Source organism: Dasypus novemcinctus, chromosome 17, assembly GCF_030445035.2.
Source record: "Dasypus novemcinctus isolate mDasNov1 chromosome 17, mDasNov1.1.hap2, whole genome shotgun sequence".
Lineage (NCBI taxonomy): Eukaryota > Metazoa > Chordata > Mammalia > Cingulata > Dasypodidae > Dasypus > Dasypus novemcinctus.
In genome coordinates this window covers 32,355,852-32,377,891 of record NC_080689.1, presented here as the reverse complement: position 1 = coordinate 32,377,891, position 22,040 = coordinate 32,355,852, and the positions used below count along the sequence as shown (strand labels likewise).

At 40.5% G+C, this 22,040-nt stretch overlaps 1 protein-coding gene and 1 pseudogene across 6 annotated transcripts in view; both read right to left on the bottom strand.

The window, feature by feature from the left end:
• The window catches only part of PPM1B (protein phosphatase, Mg2+/Mn2+ dependent 1B), a 129,653-nt gene that overhangs the window by 69,399 nt on the left and 38,214 nt on the right, over positions 1-22,040 (bottom strand). The gene's annotated exons all lie outside the window — the stretch shown is intronic.
• On the bottom strand, positions 2,448-3,042 carry LOC131273951 (glycolipid transfer protein-like; annotated as a pseudogene).

The window sequence follows — 22,040 nt, the reverse complement described above, 5'->3', positions numbered from 1 at the left end:
AAGGCTATAAACTATAACCCTAGAGTTGACTGAATTTATGAAAACAAGTCATTTCAGAAAGTCACGTATTTTGTGAAATTAATTTATGTTAAGTGAGGGATGTCAAATGAGAATAATTTAGATTTTCTTATCCTAACTCAAAAGCAAAACCAGAAATTTCAAAGTCAGGACGAAATTACCATTTTTAATCCTTTCCCAAGCCCTACAAAAGGAAAAGGTAGGTCATAATGGAAATAGCTTTTGGGGTTTGTTGGCAATGGTATTTTGCTTTACCTGGGAATTTAATGTGAGAATGAAAACCTATTACTGGATATGTACAGTGTGTCCTAAAAATTAGACTACATGCTTATCTGAACAATATGTATTTAGGCCTATAAAAAAATGTAAAACTGCCATTTAATAAACGTTAAATCAGCAGTTCTTTACATGGCAAGGGATAATGTACCACACAAAAGAGGAATTAATGTAACATCATCTGTGGAACTTTTTCAAATTCTACAAGATGATAACTCTGCCCCTACGTTTTTTATCATGTGCATATAATTTTTAAGCTACGGAGATACAACTAGTGGCAAGAACATGGATGAATCTCCTAAACATAATGTTGAAAAATTATTCCATTTAAATAAACTATAAAAACAGGAAAAACTAATCTATGGTGTTAGAAATCAAAAAAAGCATAAAATGCATAAGATAATTAGAATTACAAAGAATTCAATTACATTAAAAATACAGTTATCAGGAGTCGGATTTGGCTCAAAGGTTAGAGCACCTGCCTACCACATGGGAGGTGCAGGGCTCAAACCCAGGGCCTCCTGACCCATGTGATGAGCTGGACCACGCGCAGTGCTCACATGCACAAGGAGTGCCATGCCACGCAGGGGTGTCCCCCATGTAGGGGAGCCCCACGCGCAAGGAATGCGCCCCATAAGGAGAGCTGCCCTGCGCGAAATAAGTGCAGCCTGCCCAGGAGTGGCACCGCACACATGGAAAGCTGACACAGCAAGATGACGTAACAAAAACAGACACAGATTCCTGGTGCTGCTAACAAGAATACAAGTAGACACAGAAGAACACACAGCAAATGGACAGAGAGAGAAAACAACTATGGGGAAGGGAGAGAGGAGAGAAGAAAAAATAGTTTTCAGTGGCAGGTCTAAAAAGTACTATAATTCTGAAGTAATGAAGAGTTTCACAATATTTTGAGTTACTTGTAACAATTATAATGTGGTACAGGAACATCTCATTTCTAAAGGAAAAAGTCAAAGTACTGCTAAGACTACTGTGATTTGGGTTTCCACTGAAAACTGAGGAAATTGAGAGTAGTGAAAACAAAAATGATTTTTTCCATCCAAGTTTATGGATCACCCTAAATGTTATCCACAGAAACTTTGAAGGTCTGCAGGTCCCATTTTAACAACCCCTGATTTTAAGAAACCCATTTTAAGAAAGAGCAACTTGGTGGCATGGGGGGTCCTAATATATCGGTGACCAATTGTTTATATTTATTCTAAAATAGAGATTTATTTACTAATGATTATTAAATTTCTACATAAAAATCACCAATTGCTCTTCATTGGGTTTTTAACACACATCAGTTTTTTTGGGTTGCTCTGTTTGCTCCAGCAATCTTAAAAAGACAGCCTCTTTTTAGTGCCAGGGACAACAGTTAAGGCAGAGAGGTATTTTCTTGGGTCCCAGGAGCTGAAGAAAATACTAGTGTTAGGTAGTTTCTTAGGTTGGAAAAGCTGTCCCTGAAGAAAATAATTAGGCAGGAGAATGCAAATATAGTCATCTGTGGCCAATTATTTGAGCCAGACAGCTTTAAAATGAGCATTCCTTGGTCATCAAAGCCTTGCTGGTTGGTTTCAGCATTTTTTAAAAAAGTCTAGCAAAGGACAGTAAGAAAAAGCAGGATCTAGAACAGTGCTGTAAGCTGGGCTGTACAAACCAAAGGAGGACACACACTGGTTTTTGTTCTTGTTGTTTAATCCCACATTAGGGGCACTACATAATTTCAAATCAAACTCACCAGGGTCCTTAAAATATCCCAAATGTCGTTCAGTCAGATCCTCATAAGGGCACATGCTTATTTTTAAATTCCCCTGGAGTCATGCTCCACATGGGGGTTTTGGGGGGGTGGGAAGGGGGTGGACAAAAATTCAAGGAATGCTCTATTAGAAACATTAATTGGTTTTTACCACACTGAAATGAAGGCAAAAAGTTAAGTCTGTGCTGCTGTGAAACTCGAAGAAGATTTGGAAGTAGGATAGTTGTTTATTGACCAAAAAAAAAAGACTTCTAATTAAAAGACTGAGGCAGTCCCCGCTGATCCTGGCCATGCTCTGGGCCGCTCTGGGGACACAGGCCAGGGGTGGCCACCAGCTCAATTCAGTCAGTCAAGTTTGCCTATTTCTGCATGTGTCCTCGGGCAGGCAGCCAACTGGCTACACCTTGTAGTTGAGCTAAGTGTTCATCTTGGTCTACGTTTCATAAATGACATCAATGTTGGCCGTGTAGTTAACCAGGAAGAGGTGGGTCTTCTCCAAGCATTCCTCCTCGTTCTCAGGAAGTCAGACTTGTAAGGTGCTACATACAGTGCTGCCTGGAAGATCTTCTGCACAATCCAGCTGTGATACTTCCTGAGGGCCATCTCGTAGGCCTTGGTGGTGTTGAGGTGGTTCTTGTCCCTCTTCCACTCACAAATGCTCTGTAGGAACACCTGGATGAAGCTGAGACCTCTCTCTCTTTTCAGCCACATCAGTGCCAACATGGCCCCCACTTTGGGCCACTCTGCTCCATATATTTCTTCTCCACCTCCAGGATGTCCTGCAAGGTCTGGAAGTTGGCCTGGCTGGTATCATACACAGCCTTGATTTTTGTGATGCTGCCACTTATGTCCTCCTTCGGGGGAGTAAACAATGGGGACCTGAGGCAATTAAAGAAGGGAGGCAGGAGGGACACTACCACAAGGAAGGGCCCCATCTCAATCTGCTTATTCGCAGGCAGCAGCTTCAGGGGGTGCTCAGCCAGCAGCACCATTTTGGGGTTGAGGCCCACGGTTAGTTCCGGGCTGTCACCACCTCCCACTGCAGACTCAGGTGGTGGTTAAGTCTTGAACATGTTCATTCAGAGATGCCTATTAGACATGCAAGTAGAGAATCCATAAGAAGTTAGGCAGTTGGATATAGGACTATGGAATTGAAGACAGGGATCAAGGCAGATATAAATTTGGAAACATTTAGATGTTGTTATGGATTGAATTGTGTCCCTCAAAAAAGACATATTCAAGTCCCAAACCCTAGTCGTATGAATGTGAATTTATTTGCAAAGATCTTTGAAAATGTTAATAAGATGAAGCCAAAATGGGCTAGAATGAGACCTTATCCAGTATGACTGATGTCCTTATAAGCAGAGAAAATATGGAGAGTCAACAGAAGAAACAGAGGGAGAGGTAACCATGTGACAGACAGAAACTGAGTTATGCAGCCACAAACCAAGGAACATCATGAGTTGCCCACTACCCACCAGAATCCAGGGGAGAGACATGGAAGGGATTCTTCCCTGTTGAGATAAAGCATGGCCCTACCAATACTTAGTTTCAGACTACTAGCCATCAAGGACACATGGTTAGTTAAGTGATAAAACTAAGATACCAGGAAGGGGGATTTAGCTCAATGGTTGAGCACCTGCTTCCCACTACTCAGGTTCAATCCCTGTTGCTTCCTAAAAAAACAAAAACAAACAAACAAACAAAACAACTTTAAGATACTAACCATTTCCATGCAGTCCAATTCCAAAGCCAGATCTCTTAACTACCAGCCCATATTGTCTGCCTCTCACAACTGGGTGAAAAAGATCTCTTTGTTAATTCTCTCTCTTCTGGGGCTGGCAGTTATGTCCTTTGTTTTACTGAAATGATGAAGAAGCAGGTTTGGGTTTTGTGGGATAGGTGGTGAAGAAAACAGGCCTTTGGGCCTCCTTTGCCTCCAGATCATTAAGGCCTACCTAACAATTAACAGCCACTTACTGGAAAGTGTAACAGGCCAATCAAATAAATGGGAAGAGATTCTGTAAGATCCAACTGGAAACCACAGTACAATAAGGTCAGATAGTAGTACTAGAGCAATCTGGAGACTACAACTCTGAAAACAAAAGTGTACTTGTTCAACAAAGCCCTAGAGTAAGGAAAAACTGCTGGGAAAACAATTAAAATTGCAAGACACAGGGTCTACCACATCTGCCTAAAAGGTCAGAAAAAACAATTTTCCATAAAAATGAGCCAAAGAAGATATCATGGTCTAATTCTATACAAGGTAATTATTAATAATAGAAAGAGAGAAAAGAAGTGAGAAAGAGAGAGAGAGGGAGAGGGAGGAAGGAGAGGCAAGGAGAAGGGAGGGGAGGGGAGGGGAGGGGAGAGGAGAAGAGAGGAGATAATATCCTCTAGGCATTATCAGGGAAAATTTTCACCTCTAGGGCTTGGCTTCCTATTGGTCCCTGTACCCCACCTGGACCCTCTACCCCCTCCAATCAACTATCATTTCCCCATTTCCCACCTAGGAAACTTCTGTATAAATTGAAATCCCCCCCTTCCAAGAGTGGGCTGAAGTCTGTTCTTCAGAACCCTCTGTTGGGAGAGCTTCTCAATAATTCTTTCTCTGCCTGTTTTCATATCAGTCTCCATGTCCCACTGAGCTCCGTTTTTCTCAAAGCATATAAAAATCCCTACAATCAAAGAAAGAGCACCAGGGGAAAAAAAAAGCCTACTACTACTAAACAGATGAAACCTCTAATTTAGTATATCAAAACAAACTAGGGAAACGGACTTGGCCCAGTGGTTAGGGCGTCCATCTACCACATGGGAGGTCCGCGGTTCAAACCCCGGGCTTCCTTGACCCGTGTGCAGCTGGCCCATGTGCAGTCCTGATGCCCGCAAGGAGTGCCCTGCCACACAGGGGTGTCCCCCGCGTAGGGGAGCCTCATGTGCAAGGAGTGCGCCCCGTAAGGAGAGCCGCCCAGCGTCAAAGAAGGTGCAGCCTGCCCAGGAATGGCGCCACCCACACTTCCCGTGCCACTGACGACAACAGAAGCGTTCAAAGAAACAAGACGCAGCAAATAGACAAAGAGAACAGACAACTGGGAGAGGGGGGGAAATTAAATAAATGAAAAAATAAATCTTAAAAAAAAAAAAAACTAAAAGAAATGGGGGTGGGGGGGGAGAAGGAGTGATGTAAGAAAAATAAATCAGAATTGGAAAACTCAGAAATTAGGTAATCAAAGAAGAACTGAAAAGAGTAAAGAACTCACAGAATGAATTAAAAACTTTAAAAAATCACTGCAGAATGGATTCAACATTAAATATAACAGAATTTCACACAAAGAAAACCAAAGCAATGTGACACACTAAAAAAAACAAGTCAAAAAAAAAAAATCCTGAAAAAAAAAGCTACAGATTTAAAGGGAAAAACTGACACAGAAAAGACAACACTAAGACAGTCCAGTTAAATTATCAGACTTTAAAAAAAGAAAAGGAAAAAATTCTTTAACATCCAGACCAAAAAAACTATCTCACATATGTGGGAAAGAAAACCAGATTGTCATCAAAATTTGGTAGCAATGCTCTATGCCAGAAGACAATAATATTAAGATATGCAAGTAAAGAAATTGATTGTCACGGGTTTTACATCCAGCCACACTGACCTTTAAGTAATTAAAGTGTGTAATATTGTCAACATAAAAGAACTCAGGGATATTGATCCCATGAGGTCTTCCAGAAAAATCTGATTTGAGACAATGACATAAGGACTGATGGACACCTAGGATTTAGGAGGAAGTATCTTCTGAAGGCAGAGTCAGGACTATTTGATGAGCATGGCCATTAACCCACAACCTTGCAGCACTGCCTGAAACTATGGGATGTAAAAAGCTAGAAATGGGGAAACGGACTTTGGCCCAGTGGTTAGGGCATCCGTCTACCATATGGGAGGTCCGCGGTTCAAACCCCGGGCCTCCTTGACCCGTGTGGAGCTGGCCATGCGCAGCGCTGATGCGCGCAAGGAGTGCCGTGCCATGCAAGGGTGTCCCCGGTGTGGGTATCCCCCACGCGCAAGGAGTGCGCCCGTGAGGAAAGCCGCCCAGCGTGAAAAGAAAGAGCAGCCTGCCCAGGAATGGCGCCGCCCACACTTTCAGTGCCGACGACAACAGAAGCGGACAAAGAGGCAAGACGCAGCAAGTAGACACCAAGAACAGACAACCAGGGGAGGGGGGGAATTAAATAAATAAAGAAATCTTTAAAAAAAAAAAAAAAAGCTAGAAACGGCAGACTATATATTATCAAAGATCCATTTATTGAATCTGCAGAAACCCAACTTATGCTCCACTCTAGACCACCCTACATCCCAAGCGACTTTCTTTTTAATGTTTAAGAGACCAGAAGAGTATCCTGCAACATCCTTGAAAGAATGGAAGGAGAAGACTGCCCATCTGCAGAGAAGACTCATTAAGTAGAGCACTACAGGCACTGGAGGCTGGTGCCCATCCTCCACTGGCGGCACAAGCCACCTCAGGAGCTGTTCCATGGCTGGAATTGAAAGCTCCACTTCCCAAAAACAGAGGAGGAAGAGATGGCTGGGCACCAACTTCAGCTACTGATTAGTAAATTCGGCTAGCTAAAGTATAAACCTAAGAAATAAGCTTGAATCTGCCCAAGTCAGAAAGAGGCCAGTAGCCACCATCATAACTCTGAGCCTGGAGAAGCAGGGGCAGACTGAAAATCACAGTGCTGGTAGAGACAGGCTTCTTTCCATTCAGATCAGATTGCATCTCTAGCCTAAGCCCTGGCCCCACCTCTGGCAGGGAGGAAGCGGGGGGGGGGGGGACGGACACACCTGCACCAGTCTCTTCGGGAAAATACAGGCCACACCACAGAAGCTGGTGATCAACCTACTTTGGCAGCACCAGTTGCCTCAGGTTCTATTCTGTGGCTGGACTTGGAAGCTCCATTACCAAAAATAAGGAAGGAAGAAACAACCACCAATGCCAGCTACTGATTAGTAAATTCGGCTGGCTAGAGTGTAATTCTAAGAACAGCTAAAGTTTGAACTTAAGTCTGAAAGAGGATGGTAGCCGCCATTTTGACATGGCACCCAGCATGAAGGGACACTGGGCTAACAGAAAATCACAGTGATGGTAGGGACTGGTGTCTTTCACCCATATCGTACTGCAGCCCTAGCCTCACATCGAGAAGACAGTAAACTGGAGGGCCCTGCACCAGCCTCTCCAGGTACCTGCAGGTACATTTGGCTGGCACAGACCGAATAGTTGGAAGTCTACTGGGGCAACTACAGTCATTTTGGACCTGCATGTCATAGATATATGCCCACACCTGCAGCTCCACTTCTGACCCAGGCAAGGGAAAAAGGGGCATGAAGCTTCATCAGTCTCTCTGGGCAACTACAGTCTAGGCCTGCACAACTTGCATTATACACATGCTTGTAGCTTTGTCCCTACCCCTGGGGCAAAGGAGAAAGTTGGGAGAAGCTTCATCAGTCCATGGAGCAATGAGGGCAGCTTGAGCCTCCACAGCTTACACCACCACCTACAACTACAAACTAGAGAGAGAAACTGCACCTAGAATAAATACTCAAGTAAGCAAGATGCCAAGACACCAACAAAAATTACAATCAACACCATGAAACAGGAAGATATGGCCCAGTTAAAGGAACAAGATAAGCCTCCAAATGAGCATAAAGGAGTTGAGACAATCACGGATGCACAAACAAATCTCCTTAACAAATTCAATGAGATGGCTAAACAGATTAAGGATATTAAGAAGACACTGGATGAGCACGAAGAGGAATTTGAAAGCATACACAGAAAAATAGCAGATCTTATGGGAATGAAAGGTGCAATAAATGGAATTAAAAACATACTGGAAGGAAGTGGATGTGGCTCAAGTAACAGAGCTTCTGCCTATCATATGGGAGGACCTAGGTTCGATCTCTGGGGCCTCCTAGTGAAAAAGAAGAAAGCATGCCTGCACGGCAAGCCAGTGCCCATCTGGTGAGCCAGCACCTGCACGAGTGCCCGCATAGTGAGTCAAGTGTCCAACACAAGTGAGTCACACACCAAGATGATGATTCATCAAAAATCCAGCCAAAAATATTTTATCCAGCAAGATTATCTTTCAAACATGAGGGAGAGTTTAGAATATTCACCGGTAAACAGAAACTGAGAGAGTTTGTAACCAAGAGACTGGCTTTGCAGGAAATACTAACGGGTGTGCTACAGTCTGAACAGAAAAGACAGGAGAGAAGGATCTGGAAGAGAGTCTAGAAATGAAGATTATATCAATAAAAGTTAACTCAAAGTATCAAAAGTGATGAAAATAAAACATGACAAATAAAACACAAATGTTAGGAATAAACTTAACCAATGATGGAAAGCAACTACATACAAAAACTACAACTCACTGTTAAAAGAAATCAAAAAAGACCTAAATAATTAGAAGAATATTCCATGTTCATGGATCGGACATCTAAATATCATTAAAATGTCAATTCTACTCAAATTGATAATATAGATTCAATGCAATCTGATAAAAATTCCATGAGCATTTTTTAAACAAATGGAAAACAGGATTATCAAAAATTTATTTGGAAGGGTTAAGGGGCCCTGAATAACCAGAAATATCTTAAAAAGGAAAAGTAAAGCCAGAAGACTCTCATTTCTGGACTTTAAATCATATTACCTAGCTACAATGGTAAAAAAACAGCATGGTATTGACATACAGACAGACATATATAGGGAAGCAGACTTGGCCCAATGGATAGGGCATCCACCTACCACATGGGAGGTCGACGGTTCAACCTCTGGGCCTCCTGAACCCATATGGAGCTGACCCATGCGCAGTGCTGATGCGTGCAAGGAGTGCCGTGCCACACAGGGGTGTCCCCACATAGGGGAGCCCCACGCACAAGAAGTGTGCCCCATAAGGAGAGCCGCCCAGAGCAAAAGAAAGTGCAGCCTGCCCAAGAATGGCACCGCACACATGGAGAGCTGTCATAACAAGATGACACAACAACAACGAAAAAGAAACACAGATTTCTGGTGCTGCTGATAAGGATAGAAGCAGTCACAGAAGAACACACAGCGAATGGACAGAGAGAGCAGACATCTGGGGGGGGGGGGTGGGGAGAAAAATAAACAAATGTTAAAAAAATTAAAAAAGAACCTTTCTGCCAGTCAGAAGATCTAAAAAAAAGACAGACAGACATGTAGATTAATGGAACTGAACTGATGGTTCAGAAACAGGACCTCACATCTATGGTGAAATGATTTTTGACTAGTTTGTCAAACTCACCCAACTGGAACAAAACAGCCCATTCAATAAATCATGTTAAGAAAATTGGATATCCACTGCCAAAAGGAAAGAGGACCCCTATCTCACATCTTATCCAAAAATCAAGTCAAAATGGAACAAAAAACCTAAATATAAAAGCAAGAATCATAAAGTGTCTAGAAGAAAATATAGAAAAATACCTGCAAGCCCTGGTAGATCTTAAAGGAGATAAGAGGACTGAGGTGGACTACTGATGTTTAATGCATATAGAAATTTTTTCCTTGTTTTTTTTTTCCAGATTTTTTATTTTTTTCTTTCCCATTCCCCCCACCCCCCGTTGTCTGCTGTGTCCATACGCTGCATTCTTCTGTGTCCGCTTGCATTCTTGTTAGTGGCACCAGGAATCTGTGTCCCTTTTTGTTGCGTTATCTTGCTGAGTCAGCTCTCTGTGTGTACAGCATCACTCCTGGGTAGGCTGCGCTTTTCTCACATGGGGTGGCTCTCCATGCACGGCACACTCCTTGCGCGTGGGGTTCTCCTACACAGGGGATATATCCCTGTGTGGCACAGCACTCTTTGTGCACATCAGCACTGCACGTGCGCCAGCTCACCACACAGGTCAGGAGGCCCTGGGTTTGAACCCTGGACCTCCCATATGGTAGGCAGATGCTCTATCAGTTGAGCCAAATCTGCTTCCCTTAATTAGTTTTACTGTACAAGTGGGGAAAAGTGCAGATTTGATGGTAACACATTAGAGTGAGTAATGGTTGGTTTATAAATGGGAATGTGGATGAAAATGGTAGTCTATAGATGTAAATGCCAATTGACAGAAATCTAAATAATAATCTAGGGACTGAATAGCACAGTAAACCCAGAGGTGGATGAGAATTGGTTGATGGTAAAGATGCAAGAGTGTCCTTTGTGAGGTAGAACAGATGTAGCTCACTACTACAGGATGGTGTGAATGTGGAGAAGCATAGGAAAAATACAACTGGAGCAACCTATGGACTGTGATTAATAGTAATAATGTAATATTCATGCATCTATGCCAAAGATATACTGTGTTGATAATGGGAAGTCTGGGAAAATGCGTGCCAAATGTATGCTACGGACCTGGTAATAATTGGGTGATATTATCTCATAATCTGTAACAAATGTTCCACCACAGTGTGGTGTGTTGATAGAGGGGTTTCATTTGGGAATTCTGCACATGTACATGATTGTTTTTAAGTTTACAGCTTGTCATAAAAATACATTTAAAAAATAACAATGGGAAAACAATTTAAACAGTAAGGTGGGTTGGGGGAAAAATAATGACTATAGTTAGTAGTAAGATTTTTTTAAAAGATTTATTTATTTATTTATCCCCCCTTGCAGCTTGTTCCACTTTTTTTTTTTTTTAAAGATTTATTTATTTATTTAATTTCCCCCCCTCCCCTGGTTGTCTGTTCTTGGTGTCTATTTGCTGCGTCTTGTTTCTTTGTCCGCTTCTGTTGTCGTCAGCGGCATGGGAAGTGTGGGTGGCGCCATTTCTGGGCAGGCTGCTTTTTCTTTTTCACGCTGGGCGGCTCTCCTCACGGGCGCACTCCTTGCGCGTGGGGGCCACGCGGGGGACACCCTTGCGTGGCACGGCACTCCTTGCGCGCATCAGCGCTGCGCCTGGCCAGCTCCACACGGGTCAAGGAGGCCCGGGGTTTGAACCGCGGACCTCCCATATGGTAGACGGACGCCCTAACCACTGGGCCAAAGTCCGTTTCCCTTGTTCCACTCTTTGCCATCTCTTCTATGTCCATTCGCTGCGTGTTTTTTCTGTATCTGCTTGTCGCCCTTTGTTGCATCATCTTGCTGTGCCAGCTCTCTGCGGCGGGGGCACAGGCCAGCTTGCCTTTACAAGGAGGCCCTGGGACACGAATCCAGGGCCTCCGATATGGTAGATGGGAGCCCAACTGATTGAGCCACAGACACTTCTCAGTAGTAAGATTTTGACAGTATATTTTCATTATTTGTAACACATGTCTCACAACAATGCAAGGTTGGTGGTGGGTTGATATATTGGACCCCTGTATGATGTTATACATGTTTGCTTTGTAAGTTCACAACTTTTACTATACACTTATTATTTATGTTCACCTATAAATGATATAAAAATAATAATAATAGGGTGGGATGGGGGGAAATACTTTGGTTAGTAGTAATATTTTGAGGATGCTCTTTAATCATTAGTTAAATGTTTCACAACAATGCAAAGTATTGGTGGTAGGGTGAGGTATGAGAGCCCTATATGATGTTATGTATGTTTGTTTTGTAAGTTCACAACTACTCTTTCACCCTTATTGTTTATGTATGAGTGATATACTTCAATAAATTTTTTTTTTTTAATACAAAAAACAAAGTATAGGCTTTGGCATGAAATAAACTCGGATTCAAATGCCAGCACTATCATTTACTGTGTGACCCTGGCCTAATTAATTTCTCAAAGTCTTGATGAATTCATTGTAAAAGCCAGAAGTGAAAAAAGCACTTACATCAGAGTTGTAACTGAATGTGCAGATTAACTGCTTAGGTCAGTGTCTTAAGTATTATTATTATTATCATTATAATCCATAATTCACAGCTTAGTCTATCATAACCAACCTAATATATAAATAAAATCAGACTTAAACAGCAAAAATTTATAGTTTATGTGCCAAGATCAACTTTACATGTATGACATAGACAAAATATCTGATGTTTAGAATGATTATCCTACAGATAACTTCTTGAACCCTCAAGTTTTTCCAATTAGGCTCAACTATATTTAAATATTCTTCAAAAATAAATCATTCTAGAAGTCTTTTCCACAATTTCTGAAGCCAGCAAATCTTTAAAAGAGAACAAAACAAACCTCATTTAACTAGATTATCAGAATATTTTAGTTAACTATATGTGTGTGCATGCATGCATGCTTACATGTCAAATGCAGTAAAATTGCTGCATTTATCTGAATTACTCTCCAGTATCACTTCCTGTCAGAGATATTAAGGGTTATCAGCAGTAGTAGAGAGCTTTACTGCCAAAAAGTTATGAAAACTTCACATTATTAGATGTGAGTTCAATGCATAAAGTCTTATTTTGCTATCCACCTTTTCCCTGTTGCTAAAGACTTCCTGGCTCTTTTGTTGGGTTTTTGTTTTTTTTACATATAATAAAATGTACCCATTTTATGTATATAGTTTGATGGGTTCTGACAAACATATACACTTGTGTAACCATTACCATAATCAAGATATAGCATATTTCCATCACTTCCAATCGTTTCTTCATGCCCTTTTTAAGTCAATCTTACTGTACCTCCAGACCTAGGCCAACCACTGATCTGCTTTCTGTCAGAGTAATTTTGCCTGTTCTAAAATTCTAAATGGAATCATACAGTATGTACTCCTTTGTGTCTGGTTTTCTTCATTTAGCATTAGCATTTCTGCGATCCATCTATGTTGTTGCATTTATCCTCGGTTTGCTCCTTTTAAACTCTGAGTCCTAATAACAGATTTGGAACAAAACTGAGGCAAAGCCTGAACAAAGACATTTCTTTCTTTAGGCCTGTATAAATAAAATATCATTATCTACTAGCATATATCTATTAAATGATAAGGGAATTCCCCCTCCTTAACCATATCATTTTATTTTTACAACAAATGTTGCTAAAATCAAAAAGGGTTCATGTTCAGGGTCCAGTCCTAGGCAAAGTGGCAGTCGGGGCAGAGTCTAAGGCTCCCATTCCACAGTCTCAGGCCTCCCCACCACAGCTTGACCCCAGAAGTGGGGTGCCAGGCTCCAATGCCAGTGGGGTGGAAGACTGCTACAAGAGTCACAGATAGCAGCAGCAACGTTTTACTTCTTCAAAAAACCTCCAGAATAAAAACAGCCCTCAGTACCAGAGACAAAAGGAGATGCATTTGTCCTTTTAGGAGATACAGCAAATGAGCGAAATCAACTCATTTCCAATTAGAGTATAGGCAAAACACCTAGATGTGACTTTTAGTTCTTGAATATCCATTATTTACTCCAACTCAAACAGAAAAGAACATTGGCCAAAAAATTGTAAAGGGAAGAGAGAGGTTGTGATGGAGAATTTTCTACGCCCTGGAAAATTTAAATCACATTTGTTTTGGTGAATAGCAACACAAAATTTAAAAAGAAAAAACAAACTAAAAAAAATAGCATAATCTGTTAATTCTAGACATAAAGGTGTGTGAATTATTCAAGTTTTAAAGTGTTATGCATATTTAATAAATGTGCCATCTTCTGGATGCATGTGCTATTTAAAGTTAAAGGGACATTTCTATTGACAAAAACATGCTTCATTTACAAATAATGTTACCATATGTGGTTGATGATTAAATTAGACTTTTACAGAACTTTCATAAAACATCAGTCTAGGAAATATGACATATTACCGACATAAACGTAAACATTTTATAGCAGTTTTTAGGAAAGTACACCCTTTTCAAATATCCATGTTAAAGTGGTTAAAGTGTAGGAGGGGTAGGGGGGTGGGGCATATGGGAATCCCTTATATTTTTAGGTAACATTTAAATAATTTCTTTAAAAAAATAAATTAAAAAGTATATTTTTTAAAAATCCATGTTAATGTGCCCTTAAAGCTAAATGAATATCAGTAAGTCTACTCTAATCCATACTCTATTCCTCCATCCTGTAGACCCTGGGATGGTTATGTACACTCCATCTCTATATCGAGAGGGGGCTCAGATTCCATATGGATGGTGAATGTAATTCTCCTACTTGCAGTTGTAGGCACTCTTGGCTCCCTGGTGTGGTAGTTGACCTTCTTCAAAGCCCTGATGGCTGGATGGGGTAAGTCCAATAAACCAGAGGGTAGGAGTTTCAAGTCTGCTGAGGCTCAGGGCCTGGCTGCCACACGGACAGTCCAGAGATTCAGGTCTCCTGGGTATACACCAATCCCAGCACCAACCACAGGTCCAGTAAAAGTGACAGAAGAGGCATGTGTAGAAAGGTCACATCTGAGTCCAACTCCATCACACTCAGGAACACAAACTCCAAAGAGGGCCAACTGACATGGCACTGAACTCCAGAGCCATCTGCCATGACCGTAGAACCTGTGGATCTCTGTAGCCCTCAGGAGATCCAGTACCTGGGGTTGCATCTACTTTGGCTGTCTCTGGGACCCTGTTGAGGCACACGTAAGCACAACCCCTATGGAACTATTATGATTAGTAATGGAAGAAATTGTAGCATTGATGTGGATAAAGTGGCCAGGATAGCTGCTGAGGGTAGGAAGAAAAAGAAGAGATATGATGTGGGGGCATTTTCAGGACTTGGAGTTGTCCTGGTTGGTACTGCAGGGACAGATGCTGAACATTGTATGTCCTGCCATGGCCCACTGGGTGGACTGGGGAGAGTGTAAACTACAATGTAAACCATTATCCATGTGGTGCAGCAGTGCTCTAAAATGTATTCACCAAATGCAATGAATGTCCCATGATGATGAAAGAAGTTGTTGTGGGAGGAGTGGGGTGAGAGGGGTGAAGGATATGTGGAGACCTCTTATATTTTTTGAATGTAACATTTTTTTAAATAAAAAAAATCTACTCCCTCCACACACAAAAAAAAGCTAAATGAAAGCACGCAATTTGTATAATATATTTGTTAAAGTTTGCCTATGATACTTATACATTTCATTTATATTTATTTCTACTATGTTATAAATATGCTTGTAGATACTGTCATTTGTCTAGGAAAAATATATTTAAATAATTGCGAATAAAAGTAAAAAAAATTTTTTTAAAGTTCATGGATGAACATTTTCATCCATGGATGAAGAAACAAAGACTAGAGCTACTTTGACTGTTTGCCACAATTTTATGCTTGATCATTTTACTACAGAAATTAATTTCAAACACATTGAGACAGATGGCCTTTTTAACCTTAGCAAAGAAGCCCAGGAGGAAAAAAATTTCTTCCTAACACCAACAATTTTTCAATTAGCAGGGAGACTAAGATAAATCCAGAGATACATGGTTTGGTTTCTAATTTTTCTTTGTCCTACTCCCAATAAACAGATCCAGGTTATAAAAAGCAAATTAAGAAAGGAATCGAGGAAGCAGATGTGGCTCAGGTGACTGAGCTTCCGCCTACCATGTGGGAGATTGGGGTTTGGTTCCAGTGCCTCCCAGAGAAGACACACAAGACAGTGAGCTGACATGATGGACTGGCACCATAAACTGATCCAGCAAGATGATGTAGGTAGATGTTGCAAGCAAGAGACACAGTAAGGAAACAAAATGAGAGACACAACAAAGCAGGGAGCAGAGGTGGCTCAGGCGATTACAAGTCTCCCTCCTGCATGGGAGGTCCCAGGTTGTTCCCGTGCCTCTCAAAAAAAAGACCAGCACACAAGAGACAGACACAGTGAATGCAAACAATGAGAGGCGGTGGGGAGAAATAAACAAATCTTTTTTAAAAAAAGAAAGGAATCAGACAGCAAAGGCTTCATGAGGCTTTTAGAGGAAATTTTGCTTTTCCTGGCTAACAACTCAAACATCAATGCCCTGCTTGATAGATTTAGCTCATACTCAATCTGGTTCTAAAAAGCAGTCTCCTCAAGATAAGGTACTTTATGGTACTTTATTAACTCCTTTCTTCCCAGAACCCTTTAACTAATATTGACTTTCAAAATACTCACAACCACTGGCGTTTATTCTTTTTTTCCTCCAGCCTTCTAAATACAAGGGCTAAGGGGGTTTCCAAAGCAGTGATAAGCCTTCAGCCCGTAACACAGTAACTGACACACACTGTATTTGCCTTCTGATTTAATCTCAAATTACTTCAGTGATCACTTCCTAAACCGACATCACAGATGAATTTTAGTGAGATTTTAAGCATTAAGCTTGGGCTGTTACATAACTCTTCAAACATAACATATCCACAATCTTTATCTCTGCACCCAAACTACCTCCTTATTCCAATTTGCCTATTTTTATTAAAAACAGCATCCCTTTTCTAGTAACCAGGGCCAGAAACAATCAACCTTCTTTGATATATATTCAATCCCTCTATACTATTTCCTTCAAACCTTCCTTTCAAATGCCTCTCTTATCCTCCTATTCTTGAACTGTACTTACCCTACCATTCAAATGATGAGTATGATCACCACTGGTCTTCTTGACTTCAATCTCTCATTACTCTAATGCACCCTGCAAACTATTACCAGATTGACTTCCCTAAAACATACTTTAACTGTCCCCAAAAGATGTAGTGGCTTCCCACTCTGCAAAGAACATAAAATTAAAATATCTAGTCAATTTCTTCTCTAACCTGCCTAGATCCTAAATAGCTAAAGCACAACATGCTAAACCTCATCTCAGAGTCAATTTTTCCTAACTTCTCTTATTCAATGAACCAAATACTTCAAGGTGCATATGAAATAATACCTCCTTCTTGTGGCCATCTCCAATTCTTTATCCCAACCTCTTACCACATATACAATCACCTTTGTAGCCTTTAACTTTTTGCCCTCCTTATCTCCTCCTTCCCTAACTTATGATCTCAGCAACTAGCAGATACTGAATAATGTACACGTTAAATTAAAACAAGACACCTCTTGGGAAGCGGATGTGGCTCAAGCGATTGGGCTCCTGTCTATCATGTAGGAGGTCCAGGGTTCAATTCTTGGGGTCTGCTGTTAAAGGCAAGCCAGCCCACACAGTCCTGACACGTGCAGTAACTGGCCTGTGCAGAGAGCTGGTGCGGGAGGATGGCACAGCAGGAGAAGACACAGAGAAACAACATTAAGAGAAGACAAGCAGGGCGGCGGACTTGGCCCAGTGGTTAGGGCATCCGCCAACCACATGAGAGGTCCACAGTTCAAACCCCGGACCTCCTTGACCCGTGTGGAGTGCTGATGTGGGCAAGGGGTGCTGTGCCATGCAGGGGTGTCTCCCGTGTAGGGGAGCCCCACGCGCAAGGAGTGCGCCCCGTAAGGAGAGTCGCCCAGTGCGAAAGAAAGTGCAGCCTGCATAAGAATGGCACCACCTCCACGGAGAAGCTGACGCAAAAAGATGACGCAACAAGAAAAGAGACACAGATTCCTGTGCTGCTGACAACAGAAGAAACAAGACGCAGCAAACAGACACAGAGAACAGAAATAGCGGGGGGAGGGGAGAGAGAAAGGAGGGGAGGGGAGGGGAGGAAGAAAGAAATACAAGACAAGCAGACACAGAAGAATGAGCAGTGAGTGGACAGAGAGAGCAGACAATAAGGTGGGGGGGAGGGAGAAATACATAAATAAATGTTAAAAAAAAAAAAAAGACACCTCTTCAAGAAAGGATATACTAGTCAGCCATTCCAGCATTCCCAGAAATTTTAAATTGGCAAAGGTCTAAAAAATCTATTTTTTCTATCACCTACTATAACATTTATTAAGTACAAGCAGCCCTTGATTTCTAGCAATTTTACTTTATACCCACTTACAGCAGTGCTCCACATAAAAAATTCCCAACTCTCCACCCACCTGGTTCTATAGCCCTTTTCGAGGGCATCTCTGGTTCTAGGCCAGAAACCATTTAGCGTAGTTCTCCACAGAGGTCCTTGGCCTTGGGGTTAAAGAAATGAGCAAACTACGCTGAGAAAGGGATAAATGTATGGATAAAAAGAAACACAAACAAGGGATTACTTACCAGAAGTATAAGCAATCACCCCCACCACTACCCTTATTACCATTTAAATACTATTGATATTTCCAAGCATTTATTTCAATCCAAATATATTTGGGATTATTCTAGAACTACTTTGTGTTAAAACCTTTTATTGTCATCATTTTATAGACATGCAATATAATTAACCTGAAACTAAAAACTCTAAAATTCTATCCATCTAAAATACAACTGACAAAAAGAAATAACAGCATTCTAACAGCAAAGTCAATCCATACTTATGCCTATAAAATATAATTTGTCACTAAGAAAAATAAAAACAGGAAAATAGAAGACAGGGCAAATAGTGGCAAATACACAAAAGCATAAATACGAATGGCCAAAAAAGTATATAAAATGCAACATATAACCAATAACCAGGAAGTAATAGGAAAATGCAAAAATTAAACTTACAATAAAATACCACTTCTTCCTCCATTAGATTTGGGGGGAAAAAAAGTAGACAAAGACAATGAGCCAGGCTGTTCTGCAGGGTAGGCTCTAGTCACATGCGGCTATAAAGCATCTGAAATGTGGCTAACCCAAACTGAGATGTGCTTTAAATACAAAATACATACCAACCTTCTAAGAATATGAAAAAAAAAAAAAAAGAACATAAAATATCTTGCTAGTTTTTATTAATTACATAATGAAATATTTTTTATATACTGGGTTAAATAAAATATACTATTAAAATATCACTGATTTGGTTTTTTATAATGTGGCTACCAGAAAATTTTAAATTACACACAAGGCCTGCATTATGTTTTTATTAGACAGCCCTGATATAGAGCAATAGAAACTTCTATATTCCACTGGTGGGAGAAAAAAAAAATCAGTACAGCCACTTTGGAGGGAGTTTTAGAAATATCTAAGTAGGTATTAAGATGGGAATAGCCTAAAATTCAGCAATTTCACGCCTAGCTAATGTATCCTTAAGAAACTCCTACACATATACACAGTAAGACTTGCAAAATTATGTTTTAGTGCAACTGTTTGTAATTACAAAAATAATCCAAATTTCCATCCAAAGTCTAGACAAGTGTTATAACCATACAATGGAATACTACAGAGCAGTAAAAAGAAACAAAGCTAACTGTATCAACAAAAATGTTGCTAAAATGTTAAGCAAAATAAAAGTAAATTATATAAAAAGACATTCAATATGTGTTATGCACATTCACTTAAAACAACAGCATGTGTTGGTGAAAGGCTGTCATATGGGAATTCTACAAAAGTGCATGATTGTTTTGTAAATTCACAACTTGTGGATTTAAAAATATATTTTAAAATAAATAAATTGAACTAGCAAAAAAAAAAATACCATAAGTTATTTAGAGATAGGTACATATATGGAAATCATACACCTAAGAGACTAGGTACAAATTTCAGGATAGTGAAAGAAAAAGAAAAGAAATGGAATCCAGGAAGATAATACAGGGGCTTCAATTGTACTGGTAACATTCTATACCCTAAACTAGGCAGAGTGGTAGGAACTTTGGTTTCATTTTTCTTTCCAACTTTTCTTAGATATTTCTATGGTTTTAACATGATTTTGTATATATTATAACATTACCTGGGTATATACTTTGTAGTTTTGGGGATTATAACAAGCAGCAATTAACACAGTTTTGACATGTTAAAAGCAGGTATGATTTGTATAACATCAGCATGCAGGATAAGCTACATATAAATAACTATCATTTAAACAATAAATGTATAAATACCTTTTTTATACTACTGTACTGCAGTAAGAAAAAGGGAGCAACACATACATCCTAGATCAGAGGTCACCAAACTCTCTTTAAAAGGCAAGATACTAAAATATTTTTGGCTTTGCAGGACCGTATGGTTTCTGCCACAACTATTCAACTCTGCCATAGAGAATATTTAAACCAATGAGCTTAGCTGTGTTTCAATACAAATTTACAAAGACAGGCAACAGGCCAAATTTGGCTTAATTTGCTATCCCTATGCAGAGCCATCTTTTTAAAAAGTCAGTAAAAAAAAAAAAAGAATAAAAGAAAAAAAATTTAAGTCAGTAAATCCATTTAGTACAAGACAGAAGAGGAAATGGATCTGCATAATAAATCCATCTGGAGTACCTCATAATCACAAAAGGGAACATGTTCCTTCTCCTTGGAGACAACTAGCAGTTGCCTGCCACCTAAACCCAGTTATGAAATAGCACCACTAACAGTCTAACACTCACTCAGGTATTTTATGCCTCCTGATATGATATAATATGAAGCAGCATATTAGTATGCTGCTCAAAATATTTAATGCCAATTTAGTAAAATCTTTAGATCTAACTTGATAGTTTACAGATGACAAAAGAATGATTTTAACTCCTCAAAGACAAAATCAGACAATTCAGAATATAACACTTTCTTCAAGATAATTGGCCTTGTGTCCTCAAAACGTGAGTCTTTTTTTTAAAGTGGGTGCTTTAACTTAAAAGAGAATTGAGGGAAGCGGATTTGGTCTAACAGATAGGGCGTCCACTTACATGGGAGGTCCACAGTTCAAACACAGGGCCTCCTGACCCGTGTGGAGCTGGCCCACGCGCAGTGCTGAGGCGCACAAGGAGTGCCGTGGCACGCAGGGGTATCCCCTGAGTAGGGGAGCCCCACGCGCAAGGAGTGCGCCCCATAAGGAGAGCCACCCAGCGTGAAAAAAGTGCAGCCTGCCCAGGAGTGGCACCACACAAATGGAGAGCTGACGCAGCAAGATGATGCAACAAAACGAGACACAGATTCTGAGTGCTGCTGACACAAGCAGACACAGAAGAACACACAACAAAAGGATACAGAGAGCAGACAACTGGGAAGGGGGGACGGGGAAGGGAAGAGAAATAAATAAAAAATAAATCTGAAAAAAAAAAAAGAGAATTGAACTACAAAATCTTATTGAGGGAAATTAAAGAAGACCTAAATAAATTGAGGGATAAAGTATATTCATTACTGTTAAGGTCTTAATTTTCCCCAAGGAAATCTGGAAATTCAATCCAATCCTAATCGAAATGCCAGACCTTTTCTGGGCAGACACTGACAGCCTGATTATAAAATTCACAAGGAAACACAAAGAGCCAAGAGGGCCAAAGTAATCTTGAAAAAAAGGAAAACAAAGGTATTAGAGGCCATTCACTACCTGATATCAAGTCCTAGAGTAAAGCTATGGAAATTAAGATAGTATGGAATTAATGCAAAAATAAACTAAGTGATCAATGGAAAAAGAATAGAATCTAGAAACAGACATCCATGATACAATCACCTGATTTATGACAAAGGCAACACTGAAATATAGTATAGAAAGGATGAGCTTTTCAAAAAATGGTTTCAGTTCAAATGGATAGCCCTATGAGAAAAAAGGTATCTTGCCCCTACCTCACACCATAAACAGAAATCAATTCCAGGAAAGTGGATGTAGCTCAAGCATTTGGGCGCCCATCTACCACATGGGAGGTCCCAGGTTCGGTTCCCAGTGCCTCCTAAAGAGAAGATGAGCAGACACAGAGAACACACAGCAAATGAACACAATAAGCAGACAAAGAGCACAAACAACAAGGTGAGGGGGAGAAATAAATAAAATAAATCTTAAGTATAAAAAATCATTTCTAGATGAATTATAGATCTAAGTGTGAAAAAACAATAAAGCTGTTAGTGGAAAACATAATATCCTTATGACAATGGTGTAGACAAATATTTCTCTCTTTTTTTATATCTAGATTTATTTATTTATCTATCTATCTCCCCTTCTCCGCCCCCCCCCCCCCCCGGCCCAGTTGTCTGGTCTCTGTGTCTATTTGCTGCATCTTCTTTGTCCACTTCTGTTGTTGTCAGAGGCACGGGAATCTGTGTTTCTTTTTGTTGTGTCATCTTGTTGTGTCAGCTCTTCATGTGTGCGGCGCCATTCCTAGGCAGGCTGCACTTTCACACTGGGCGGCTCTCCTTACGGGGCGCACTCCTTGCACGTGGGGCTTCCCT